This window comes from Clarias gariepinus, chromosome 23 (assembly GCF_024256425.1).
Source record: "Clarias gariepinus isolate MV-2021 ecotype Netherlands chromosome 23, CGAR_prim_01v2, whole genome shotgun sequence".
In the NCBI taxonomy this organism is placed as follows: Eukaryota; Metazoa; Chordata; class Actinopteri; order Siluriformes; family Clariidae; genus Clarias; species Clarias gariepinus.
In genome coordinates this window covers 10,412,481-10,425,825 of record NC_071122.1, presented here as the reverse complement: position 1 = coordinate 10,425,825, position 13,345 = coordinate 10,412,481, and the positions used below count along the sequence as shown (strand labels likewise).

At 37.2% G+C, this 13,345-nt stretch overlaps 1 long non-coding RNA gene across 1 annotated transcript; it reads right to left on the bottom strand.

Annotated features, from left to right (window-relative positions):
• Nucleotides 1-11,044: 11,044 nt before the first annotated feature.
• LOC128511074 (uncharacterized) lies at nucleotides 11,045-11,596 on the bottom strand. The gene is made up of 3 exons (XR_008356154.1): nucleotides 11,486-11,596; nucleotides 11,274-11,316; nucleotides 11,045-11,171 (listed from the first exon to the last, which is right to left on the bottom strand). It is a non-coding gene; the product is annotated as an uncharacterized LOC128511074 (long non-coding RNA).
• Between the last annotated feature and the right edge of the window lie 1,749 nt (nucleotides 11,597-13,345).

Here is a 13,345-nt window from a genome sequence, read left to right as displayed (position 1 = left end):
TCTTGAGATTGGATTTAATTGACACATTGACTGTAATAGAAAAAGAGAACGTAGAATTAGAATTAGTTTTATATTTAATTGAAGATGCTTCCTTTGAAAAAGCATCAATGAACATATTTTCAGCTTTCAAGTTTACATTTTCTGCTTACTAATAAACTTATTATTTCTTTATGCATTATGAACATTGTTGTTTAAAAAATGTCAATTAAAAAAGTCTGGCATTTATTTTTGGGAAATGTTCTGATTTGTCTTGAGAACAGGCTGTACTATGTTGTCTCTTACAACTAAAATTGTTAAATAAAAATCTTACTATCTTCTTTTTTATTGTATTCTATTTTTTAATTTACTGCTTGTTTTGCTAGCAGGAGCATCGTATAATAAATCTAATAATATGGCAATTCATAATGCTCTTGCTATTTCTGAAGGGCCTGCATCAAGCAAAGAAAATAATGGTTATTACTGGAATCACTGGAGTTGGATTATTAAAACCTGGAAGGATACTGAAAAAATAATGAATGATCACTTAAACACTTGATAAAGTTGCATCGTTTAAAAAAAAAAAAAAAGAATAGTAGTAATAAAAGTGTTTGGAATTTCCACACACGCACACGCACACACATGCACAAGCGATGCACCCATCATGCATAGTGTCCACTGTACAACGTCTGCCTTTGCAGGCAACGTTATGTGGCAATAAAATAAAGTCTCCTGATGACCTGAATGGCACAGGCATATTCCCGGACTCAAATTGTGAAAAAATTGCTTTGGATGCATAAGAAATCATTTTCACTCATGAATTGGCCAAGATTAAAAGGGAAAGTATGCAAACGAAATATTTTTGCATTAAAGTGTTTTTGAGTTAGTTTTTTTGTACATTGTCATTGTACAATAGAAATGATTGTATGGCCAGACAGTTGTGCAAAAAAAAAAAAAAAAAAAGACATTAGATTCTCATTGAGGCATAAGCAACATGTTTGATGCTACATGAGAGATGTAGTTTATTTAATTTGACAGATTTTACTTTAGTCTAGGTGTTTACTCCTTTTTAGTGGCTCAAAAAAACTTATCAAAGTAGGTTGAACATTTTAGAAAGCGAGAATCAACAGTGCCTGATATCACAGCTGGATCGCCTTTGTTCATCCCAAAATGGAAAAGTTTAAAAAGTAGCAGCATCTGACTCTGTTTGAAAGGGATGTGAAAGTATGACTTCCGCTTTAACAGAAGGGACAAAGGAGTTGTCATAAACTGAGTAGATGGGGGTTGGTGCTGTAGATGAGAGCAAGCTCTTGATAAATCATTTATGTTTGGATGAATGTGTGTGTCGCTTTCCTGTTGTAACCGATTGGCTTTTTTTTTTTTTTTTTTTTTGTCTAATTGGCATTTTATTTTGGGCTGGTGTGTCTTCTGGGAATGAGTGCTGAGTAGACTGGGGGAAAACTGTAAGTGACAGTAAACAGAAAAGCATCTGCGGCTTTTCATCGTGACCCAAAGTAACATTTTCTATATAAAATGTGCCATTTAACTGATGAGAAAAAGTTATTTGATTGCTTTCTGTATAATTTCAGTCATAAGAATAGATAAGAATGCAAACCTCATGTATCATCTAATTGATAAACTTTTAAATGTTTCAAGTTGACTCATATAAATATTTTTATTTTAGATACATTCTTTCTTGTTAAAGCTCATTTTTTCTTACACATTCAGTGAGTATTTTTCATTTGCAAAAAATAAAATTTCCTCCACCGCTGTATGTAAAGCAGCAAAACAAGAACATGACAATTCGTGTTATTGTGGTCCCGGTGCACTGCGTGATTCCCAGTTTGACAAGCTCTTTTTGTGCTAGTTCATTGTTTTCCATGTGCTTTTGTTTTGGGTCTCTGCCTCTATTTTGTCATCGAATGGAGTTCATCTGTTCTGTGTTAATTCCATGATTAATTTGTCTATTTATATTCTGTTTTGTCTTCTTTATTATATTCAGGAAATCTTGTCAATTGTATTGTGAGCCTTTCTGTTTTTGTGCCACGTTCATTACGGTTTTCCAACTCGTGCGTGCATTGCCATTTTGATTATCATTATTCTGTGTTGCCTACATGCGTATATTCACAAAAGCCTGAAGGTTCACGTTTCGCCTCTGGCCTGTTTGTGTGGAGTCTCCCTGTGCTTGGTGGATTTCCTCAATGTACTGCAGTTTCCTTCCAAAGTCAAAAGACAGACTTTCGCATGTACAGCTGCCTGTAGGGTGTAGTTGGTTGTATGAATATGTATTCCTGTGCACTGAGATGGACTGGCACCCTTTTGAGAGTATACCCTGCCTTGTGCTGCAAGTTCTCTGAGAACAACCCCACACATGATAAGTGGTATATAATATGGATGAATGGACAGATGGAATATGTTTGGTTAGCAAACAAGACAATACAGATATTGTATTATTGACTGGTGGTGAAAGTCTTAAAAAACTAAGTATGGAAGAATTCTGGATTCATTACCACACTACAGCGAGAGATTACTATCTATAATACCTACTATAATCTCACTTAGACAAATTGTGTTGTTTTGTGTGTCTGGTCTGTATTTTTTTATTTCTCTACCTAATTCCTGAGGATCATATCTGGCCTTGAATCAGAATCAAAAGCCATTCTCTTCAGAAAACAACTGCCATTTTTTAATCAAATCCCTTTTGAGTTAACGGATGGATGACCGTACTAGATGACACGATTGTGGGAAATGACTTTGGACGCTCAGTGGGTGTAATGACCTGGTCGGGTTGTATCCAAGGGGACCACAAAGGCTAGCTGAGGATCTGGGTCATGTCTGTGAGCGCCATGGCCAACAGCTGTCTCTGGAGAGGCCTTAGTAAGTGCTGGCCTTTGTTGTGTAGTCTAGTGTGAAACTGCTGTGTGCCTCAGACAGAAAGGGAGAGAAAATACAGTAATGGTCAGACAGGGAGAAAAATAATTACAGGATCGACAATTTACCCAAAACCTGAAAAATGAAAGAATCGACAATGGAACAATATACAGTATATTAGAGTACGACAAATGCAGTAACAGTGACACAGTGACCCTGTTAATGAATGCACGTATGTTTCATGCATCTAGAGTTTTGTAATAATATCTGGATGGAGACAGTGCACCCAAGATGCATTTACAATTGAGTTATATCAGACTTAAACCATGACAGAAGGTCAAAGATGCCATGTCATATAAGCTTAAAAGCATTTCAATACATACATCCACAAACAAACTCAATTAACTGACTGACATGCAGTCATTAAATGTTTAAGATTAAACTGACAGAGAAATCAACATCAATTTTTGTTGCAAGAAACAATTTTAGATATGAAGGAAAGGAACATGAGAATTTGGTGCCAAAAGAAAATGTGCAAATTTACGTGAAGCATTTATACCAGATGTCAACAGAGTCCTGTTCTATTGTCATCAACGACTTTTCTGTAATTGGTGAGATTATATCAAGGCACTTTTTGTTTTTGTTTATTTCTTTGTAAAGTAAACTACAGTATAAGTTAAAAAAATCTCATGTTCTGCATTATCATTGGCTAGAAGAATTCAGTCTTGTCTATGCTTGATTAGAAATCTAGATGGTCAAATGCATTCATTTGTTGTGTTTTTTTGCCTAGTTTAGCACACAGGGTGGTGGTGGCTCAGTTGGTTAAGACTGTGGGTTACAGGGCTGTTGATCAGAATGGTGGGAGTTTGAGCCCCAGAACTGCAAGGTTTTCCATTGTTAAGCCCTTGAGCAAAGCACATAACCCCATCTGATCCAGAGGTGCTGTATCCTGACTGACCCCAGCTTTCAAACCGGAATATGCGAAAACAATAATTTCACTGAGCTGCAAGGGACATACAGTATGAAAAATTATTGAATCGTATTTTGTCATTTGATGATTATTTAATCTCAGTGTCAGTCTAAACCACAGGTATGTATAATTAAGTGATAAATAAATAATGCTGATGATATTATAATTAGTATATTGTATAATTGGTTAGAAACCTAACTTGAAACTGGAACTCAAATTATTTTGCTCCTAGCACAGATTGGCACATTTTTTTTCTTGAGTTTTATGGCTTTCGAAGGGTCAACACATTGGATCTTTCTATTCACAAGTTACTCTTCCTAATCCACAAGTGCTCCTTCTGCTGAATGCCCTTTCTGGGCATAGGGATAAGGGCCATGCCCAGGAGCCGAACAGTGGCAAACACAACTTTACTCTCGACCCTCCAATCAGAAACCCAGACTCAGAACGGCCTGAACCACCACTGTACTGTACATCTCCCCCATCCCCGCTTGGCCCAATATTTTATTATCATTAATATACAGTATCAGTCTAAATCACATTTATGTAAAGTTTAATGGATAGATAGTTTTTATGAAATCTTTCAATAAAACTACTATTTTATTTTCTTCCACATTCTTTTATGGATTAAAAAAAAATCTTTTATGGATTTTTTTTTTCATGTCCCTTTCGGGTCTGCTAATTTTTATTTCGTCAACTGGGAACAATTCTGATTGCAAGTGTATATTAATGAGTAGACCATAATATATTTGTATAATATATATATTAACCTAAATAGTATAGTTTTGTAAAACTGCTGCTGCAATCATAACGAATGTTCTGCCAGAGTTTTTTAATACACAGCTCTATTCGAATAATAATTGCATTAGTACTAGTAATGCAGACTCCGCTTTTGGAACAATTTAAAGTTTATGTATAATTATCTGTATATCCTAATATCAACAATTCAAACATGACATGAATATCATTTTCTCAAATATGTGAAAGCTGTTTTACTATAATGGTGACTATAAATGGCTTCTACAGAAAGATGATGAATGTCTCTTGCATAATCGATATTTGTGTTGACACTGGCAGGGAAATATTGATGGAGGGGATAGAAAATGAGATCCAGCGTTTTGTCTTTAGGTGTGGTCTCGGTCCATCCTGCCAAATGCGACACATACAAATTATACAAATGAATTCAGTGTAACGCATGTGTTTGTGAAATGAGCTCTTGTGATATGTTGTTACAATATATTAGGAAACTGCTGTCAGCATAATGTCCAGCAGTGGTGTCAAAAGGACTCACATTCATTAGTTGGGTAGAAGTATAGATACTAGGCTTTAAAAAGACCTCTTTAGAAGTTGAAGTATCAACTCAAGCTTTTTACTCAAGGAAAAGTGTAAAAGTACTGGTTTCAAAACTATTTAAAGTATAAAAGTAAAAGTAACATGAGGCGGAAAAAGCATTAAGGATAAAAGCTTAGGCTGTGCCACGGGCCTATATACTGCACTAACACCTCATTAAAAAAAAGAAAAATGTGTTGTTGTTTTTTTGTTGTATTTTTTAACGGCCATAGTGATTTGGGATACTGTATATGGCAATTAAAAAAGAATGCATTTTAGTACAATGCAACTACATTAAAGAACCATATATGTGCACTACTGAGCATTAACATGGTTTATGGAGAAGAAGATATGATAACTTGCCTATAAGTATTTTAATGGTGCAAAAAGTCAAACTTCAGTGGCGTGTCATCGGTAACCTTTATTGGAATGTAAATGTACATCCAAGCTTAGCTGCAGGAATCTGTGAGGGCAACATACAAGAAAATTAGTGTACCCAGGGCAGGTAGTAACAATTACCCTTGTATGGTTGTCTACAATAAACATTAGTGCTGTCAGAATGAATGATTAATCCAAGTGATTTATCAAAAAAAATATATATATATTTATATAATTTCTTTTACCTTCCTGGTGCTGTTACTTTCCTCGCTGGTGCTTGGTTGTGACATTTTGCTTGAATCTTGAGTCTCTATCATGGACATCTTCGTCTACTTATCACAACCATATCAACCGAAAAAATGCTATTTTATTCAAACAACCTTGCTGAAGTGTGTGCCGTGATGTCATGTGCAGGTGCGATGGATCGCGTAACAACCAATAGGATGTCGGAATGGTATGTTTATACTTCTCATCCAACCACAATCAAATTCGATCCATCCGGATGGCGCGATTTATGATAATTGCGTGAAAATGTAAGGAGTAGAAGTAAAAAGTCGGCTGAAAAATAATTACTCCAGTAAAGCATAGATAGCCAAAATTTCTACTTAAGTAAGGCAACGAAGTATTTGTACTTCGTTACTTGACTTCTCTGATGTCCAGTGAAGAAAAGATGGCTTTCAAAATTGAGCAGTCATCAGGAGAAAATAGAGTATGTCGTTGTAATGTTAAATTTCAATTCAATTCAATTTAATTATATAGCGCTTTCAACAATGGTCATTGTCTCAAAGCAGCTTCACAAAAATTAAAGAATTTTTTATTTTTTTTTGAAAATAAAAGAAAATATTTGGAAGTGTGTATGTGTGAGAAAAATGTGTCTAGATAATAATTAGATGAATTAATGATGAATGAAATGTCTCTGATGAGCAAGCCAAGGGTGACGGCGACAGTGGCAAGGAAAAACTCCCTGAGATGGCAATAGGAAGAAACCTTGAGAGGAACCAGACTCAATCAGGGAACCCATCCTCATTTGGGTGATAACAGATAGAAATAACATCATGTGTGTTGTGCAGGTGAAAGTTCAATATACCAGAAGTTTTGTAGATTAACATGAAGTCCAGTTCAGCAGAAGGAGTCAGTAGGTGCAGAGGGCAGATGGGGTCTGGATCACTGGAAGCACAGGAGCAGGATGTGTAGCTCCAGCCATCATAAAGCAGAATCCAGCTGGAGCTGGTCCTTCTCTGGATGCCTCAGGATCCTCGCAGGGTTGGCCTTTGTCTACTGAAGCTGGCACAATCTCCAGATGCCTCGGGATGGGTAAAAAAATACAGAAAAGATGGAGAGAATTAGCGCAGTTGCCATTCAGGATAAATGTACTGGAGTATGAGGTTATGGGATGAGTTACGCGTATGCCAGATTAAAGAGATGCGTCTTGAGTTTACTTTTAAACTGGGAAACTATGTCTGCTCCCCGAACAGTGTCTGGAAGGCTATTCCAAAGTTTTGGAGCTAAATATGAAAATGCCCTGCCCCCTTTTGTAGATTTTAAAATTCTGGGAATTACAAGAAGTCCAGAGTTTTGTGATCAGTCCGGAGTTTGGTGATCGATTTTAAAAAGGTAAGCTCATGTCCTTTGCTTTTGTTTGTTTTGTTGTTCACAAGATTAAAATTTGTGAAAATGAATAAAGTGATGTTTGCACCTGCAACTTTGCAGTCACTGAATTCAAACAGCTTTCTGCAATGACAAGGACACACATTACTTAGTTTTACAACTAAACACATTTTTGTTCCTTTCTGATATACCTTTGATTTTAAAGATTAACTTGTTTTAAATAATTAATTAAGTATTTAATCTGAATGTTTTGGTAATTAATATGAATAACGTGCTTCCATTTTACATATTGCATTACAAATTTATGGATAATATTCTCTTATAGCTTATGAATAACAATATATCATGCATATTCTACTTAAAGCATTTTGACATTTTAAATATTCAAAGTTCCCATATTTTATTATTACTTTAACAGGGTAGCACACACTGTACACACACTGAAGTCACATCTGAATGTAAAAAAATTACTAAAGTGAATTTAGCATAGTGGGTCTTCTTCAATCTTATAATTGTTAGGGGGGAAAAACAACATTTCCTTTCCTGTCTTGATGAGCCTGTGTCCAATATAGTCCCACATTCTTGCTTTTAATTGACAGAAGTGGAACCTGATCCACTCGTCTTCTGCTGTAGTAGTGTATAGAGAATGTTTCAACCTCATTGTTAGACATGTGCATCCTGAGATGCTTTTCTGCTCACCGTGTTTGTAAAAAGTAGTTATTTAACTCATTGTAATCATTCTATCACTGTGCATCAGCGTAGCCCGTTTCCTTTTATTATTAGGGTGTTTCTCTCCACTCACTGGGTGTTTTTTGCACCATACTGCATAAACTCTAAAGGCTGTTGTGTGTGAAATTCCCAGGAGATCAGAAGTTTCTTAAACAATCAAACCAACACCAGTAATCATGAAATAATCAGGTCATCAGGAGATCACTTTTTCCCCATACTGATGTTTGATTGTAAACATTAACTGAAGCTTTTAAGATGTGTGTAGATGATTTTGAGCTCCTGCCACACAATTGACTGATTGGCTAGCTCACACACATACACATAGAGTACTGCACAAAGTACTGAACATTGTACTTATCTCACAAACTACTAAATATTGAACTCGTCCCTTTAAGCTAATCTGTTTCAGCAGTCGACTGCACGAGGAATTGTTAACTACGCATTGATCGTGTAGATAAACTGAATGGGAAGAGAGAATGAAGGCCGGAGAGAAAGAGAAAGGGAGATAGAGGAAGAGATAAAAAAGAACAGATACTCCCCGAGTGCATGGTCCTCATGTGGTTACCATGGAAACCGTCTTCTTGGACCGGGAGAGTAGAGCGTTTTCATATGAATACATCAGAAATGCTAGTGGGCAAAAAAAAAAAAAAAAAAGCCAAATTACAGGGTGCATTGTAATCCAGTGCTTATTGTTTTCTCCTGATAATTGCATTGTTTCAAGTCCCCCCCTACCTTTTTTTTTTAACCACTGCTGCATGTAACTCTGAGATAATCTTATTCACAATTTTGAGCTTCTGAGTCTAGTAACCCTAGGTCTATTGAAAGTACTGTTTTTTTCCAAATTATCCCAGTTAGGTGTAACTTGTTCACCTTATTCTTTGCCGGTCACAAGGTGTTATAAGGTAATACAGAGTTTATTATTATTATTATTATTATTATTATTATTGTGTCAAAATCTGAATTCCATACAGTTATGAAAAGACTTTCCAACAGTCCAATTATGATGGTTGATAATTCTCTATAATTACTGTTTCAGTTTACACAAAAAAAGCCGTCTTGTCATACTTTTAACCCAGTGGGACGTCCATTAGTATCCCTCGCTGCCACCACCACTACCCCCTTTTTTTTCCATTTTCATTATTTTAGGACACGTTAATGGAATTGCGATCCACTATTTCTCATGTATAATAATGAATCCATGTCCAAGGCTCAATTTAATTTAATTGGGCGTTAGGCTCCAAGCTAGTGGAATTGGAGGAGGTTGTGATTGCTATTCAGAACTTATGGTAACATTATGCAGGCTTAGATTTGAAATACCATTGCTAGTAGTTAAACGTGGATAAGCTGCCAGTCTCTCCATAATGGATGGTAGATAAACGCCAAAATATAATTTGTCAAATTGGTGAACTGCATAAAAATGGCACCTCCTGGGAACACTTAATTTGGATTCTGTTGTTAGATGGCTAGGTAATTATTTGCAGTCGAATATCTGTAGGTAGAAAAAGGCAAGTGTTTGTTTTCCATGAAAGAAAAAAAAAACTAAATGAGAGACTTGTATAATTGCTAAATTCACCGCACGACTTCCCCAGAGGCTGGCATTTATTTCACCTCAAGTATGCGAGATGCCAGCAACTTTATGGGCAAAACAATTACCATCACCCTGCAAACCCCAATAATACAGTTAGAGCACAGTAAAATCACCAGGTGTTAAATTAGCAACTGCAGAGATCCTGATCCTGTTCCACCTGGAGCGTGCTCGCCGTGAAATTTCTATAGGAGTAGCTTAAAGCAAAGCCAGTACAACTTTTGTCTTCATGCTGATATCATTAATAAAGATAGGATTAAAAAGGAATGAGAGTAGTGCACTTCCTTCCAATTAACCCATTTTATTTGCCCCACCAGCCTTTTATGCATGCACGTCGTGCCTGCTCTGTATGGCTTTGATCTTCTCTCTGCACTCTGCTCCACGCTCGGAGAGGTGAAGTCGGCATTTGTATTCAAGCTGACTGTAATGAAAAAAAAAAGCGATGGGAGGGTTTCTTCTGGCATCCTGCTGTTGCACCCACTGTGTGCCTCAACATGTTTTAGGATTGTGGAGTATGCTGCGAGAAGGTTCCGGTGATAATAAGAGGCTTTGTTCTTGCAAGAATGAGCGTGCCTCTGAGGTGCTCTTAAATGTCTGAAAACGTTCAGTGTTTGAGGTATTCAAGGCGGAAAGGAAAACACTTTTTTTACCTGCGTGGTTAGTAAGCGTTCAGGCTATGAGGGGAATTCCAGGTCCGGTTTACACCATGCTGAATTTTGACAAGTTTAAATCTTACAGTATTCATAAGGTGACTTCTTTTTTTAAAAACAACAAAAGGCCTTTCTCTAAAAAAGGCAGTCTTAGAAATAGATGAATAAAATCTCTGAGGTGCTACGACATTCATCTCAAAGCAACTAATAGGATGGGACAGCTTCCGCCAAATATAATATAATAAAATATAATAGTTACAGTACAATGTCAAAAGCATGCTAATAAAGAGTAGTATGTCTTATTAAAGCAGGTTTCTGATGGCATAAGCAAAATATCTCTGTATTAAGTATAGCCTAATGTTTAGTCTCTTATAGAATCCGGCCAATATTTTATCAGGATTATTTCATACTGTGTTATAACCCTAAAACCAGCATTATACTTTCTATAGGTGCTGTGATTTTGGTAAATCCCATTCAATACTACTTTGTAAATATCCTGTATGAGGAAGGATCAGTGTAGAGATCTTGCACTCCATATTTACTTGCTAAGTTCTAAGAGGGTGAGAGGCACACCCGAGCACCTTGAACACTATAAAGATCTCCTTGATGCATTCCATTGGCCTACACTGGTATGTGTGTTCAGTCAACAGCTCTTGCTGGCCTCTAAAACCCCTTCCCACATTCCACATATTTTACCCACCTCAGGTCAACAAGCACACAATGGCTCTTACTTTTCCTCCACAGGAAAGTGTTCTTTTATAACTTTTATAGAAAAGTACCTTGAACAGTCATTTGTGAATATTACACACATGGCTTTGAGATACTTTTTATACATTTTATTTCTATTTATTTAAAACTTTCTCCTCATCACACAAGTCATTTCATATTTCATTATGTTACATTTTGTAAAAGATTTAATTTCCTTTTTTTTTTTTTGACATCATAAGGCACATGGCTTAATGGTTAGCATTGTCACCTTGAATCCGGGTTTAATTCCCGCCTTGGCTCTGTGTGCATAGAGTTTCCATGTTCTCCCTGTGCTTGGTGAGTTTCCTCCGGGAACTCCGGTTTCCTCCCACTGTCCAAAGACATGCAGGTTAGGCTAATTAGCATTCCCAAATTGCCCATAGTATGTGAATGTGTGTATGCCCAGTGATGGATTGGCCCGTCCAGGGTGTACCTCGTCTCATGCCCTAAGTCTCCTGGGATATGCTCCAGTGACCCTGTATACAGGATAAAGCAGCATAGATGATGAGTGAGTGACGAGTGATTTCTTTTACATTATATGTTTTTCTTGTTTACATACTGGCAATTCATATAGGAAATCTTATCTGTTTAAAGTGGAACACGTCAGTTTATGTTATCACTATCTTTAAAGCACTTTTTGCTCACCAGCCTTTCAAGCAATTCCGGGGTTTGGAGTTTGAGCCTCGCCTCCAGTCTCACATGACATTCTTCTCCTCATGCTTGGGTAGGCTGCTTTCCCCCCACAGTCCAAAAATATGTACTGTACAATGGTGGCCAAAAGTATTTAGACTAAAGTGAAATTTTAAGTTTTAATGACATTTTTATTTTTTAAATAATAATGGCAATCAAGATATTTAAAAAGAAATTCATTTAATACAATTAAATAGTTTTTAAAAAATCTATGAAGTCATTTATTCTTAAACACCTGCTGGATCCGGCTGGACATAAAGAAAAAAATACATCTGCACTACACACTGTCACTTGCTTATTCCAAGTCTGTTGTATTGCTTCCTTGTGATCATGTACAGTACTGAAGTTCAAGAACCCGCCATTCTTGACTGCTACTGCCTTCTTTTTTTCTGTTGTCCAAAAGTTTTCTATTGAGTTTTAGGTCTGCACATGACTCAGGTTGTGGCTCCAGAAGCTGAATATCATGGTCGCATTATCAAATAGTTACATAATTAGTGAAATTATCACCTGCTTTGTGCATAGGCAGAACTAATACATGGCATATGGTGTCTTAATAGCTTAGGCCACTACAACACACTGATTCCTATTCCCAGATTTGTCCATAATCTATGATGGGAGTCTGTGTGTCTGGCCCCACAACAGAGTCTATCCAGTACTCCCTCCCTAATATAGACTCCAGGCTCTTGTGACATAATATAGGATAAGCATTATAGATAAGAGATGGATGGATGGCAAAACATATGTGTAAAAATCTGTAACCTTTTTTTTAAAAAAAGGAACACTGAAGTTCCCTTTCAAAAGCTACACTTGATGCTGCGTGAAAACGCTATGGGAACGCTCTTCACGCGACCGGTTGTTGAAGCATGTTTGTTTTTTGCAAACTTATAATTTTGGCATATATCCTCGTCATTTGATTAGGTGCACCTGGAGGTTATAAATAGGCATGAACCGGAAACGTCCTCAGGTCTTTTTGTCTTCAAGGACTGCATTGTGTGTGTGTGTGCAAGCACTTTTTCAAAAAGAAAGCGAAAATAGAAGGTATCTTATTACTCACCAGAAAGATGGGAGAGTTAGACAAGAGTGCCGTCCCTCCGGGAAAAAGACATCTCGCTGAGGGCGATCTCCACGCTTTTTGTTTTCAGTGTTTGGGAAAAGAGCACGCTATCCTCGGGCTTAAGGGAACTTGTGAGCATTGCGATCTCCACCCCATTTAAGTCCCTCGCACTCGGCTCGCTGTCTTTAAAATGAAATGCGAGGCGTATTTCTCGCGTGCAAATCTGATTCTTCCTTTTATCTCACTTTCTCGCCGGATCATAAGCCTTTACCGTCCACTTCTCAAGCACGCTCTGGCGCTTCTTGTGAAGGGGCAGAAGAAACTTTCTCTTTCGCTTCCATGGAGATGGAAACTATCACTTCAGAGCACTCCTCTAGCAATGAGCGAGCGTATCAGGAGTTATTAGAGGTGGTAACACGCGCGGTCGAACGCTTACACCTCGATTCGCTGTAAAAATTAAATAAAATGAAAATCCTCCAAACGCTCAAAGTTGGACGACAGGTTTCTGCCTTAAAGATGGCCCCTCCCCTTCTTTAGCGAACTTCATGATGAGTTAACTCATTCATGGAATAAGGTGTATTCATCCCGTGTTTTGTGCTATTGATGCGAAGATTTTATATGATGATACCTCAGATTGAAGAGACACTTGTGGGCTCTCTCTCTCCTGGGAGCTCATCCTCCCTGAAAAAGTCCACACTCTCCACCAAGCCATGTAGACTAACATCTCCGCTGGTGAGAAAAGCTTTTTCAGGCAGTGGGTC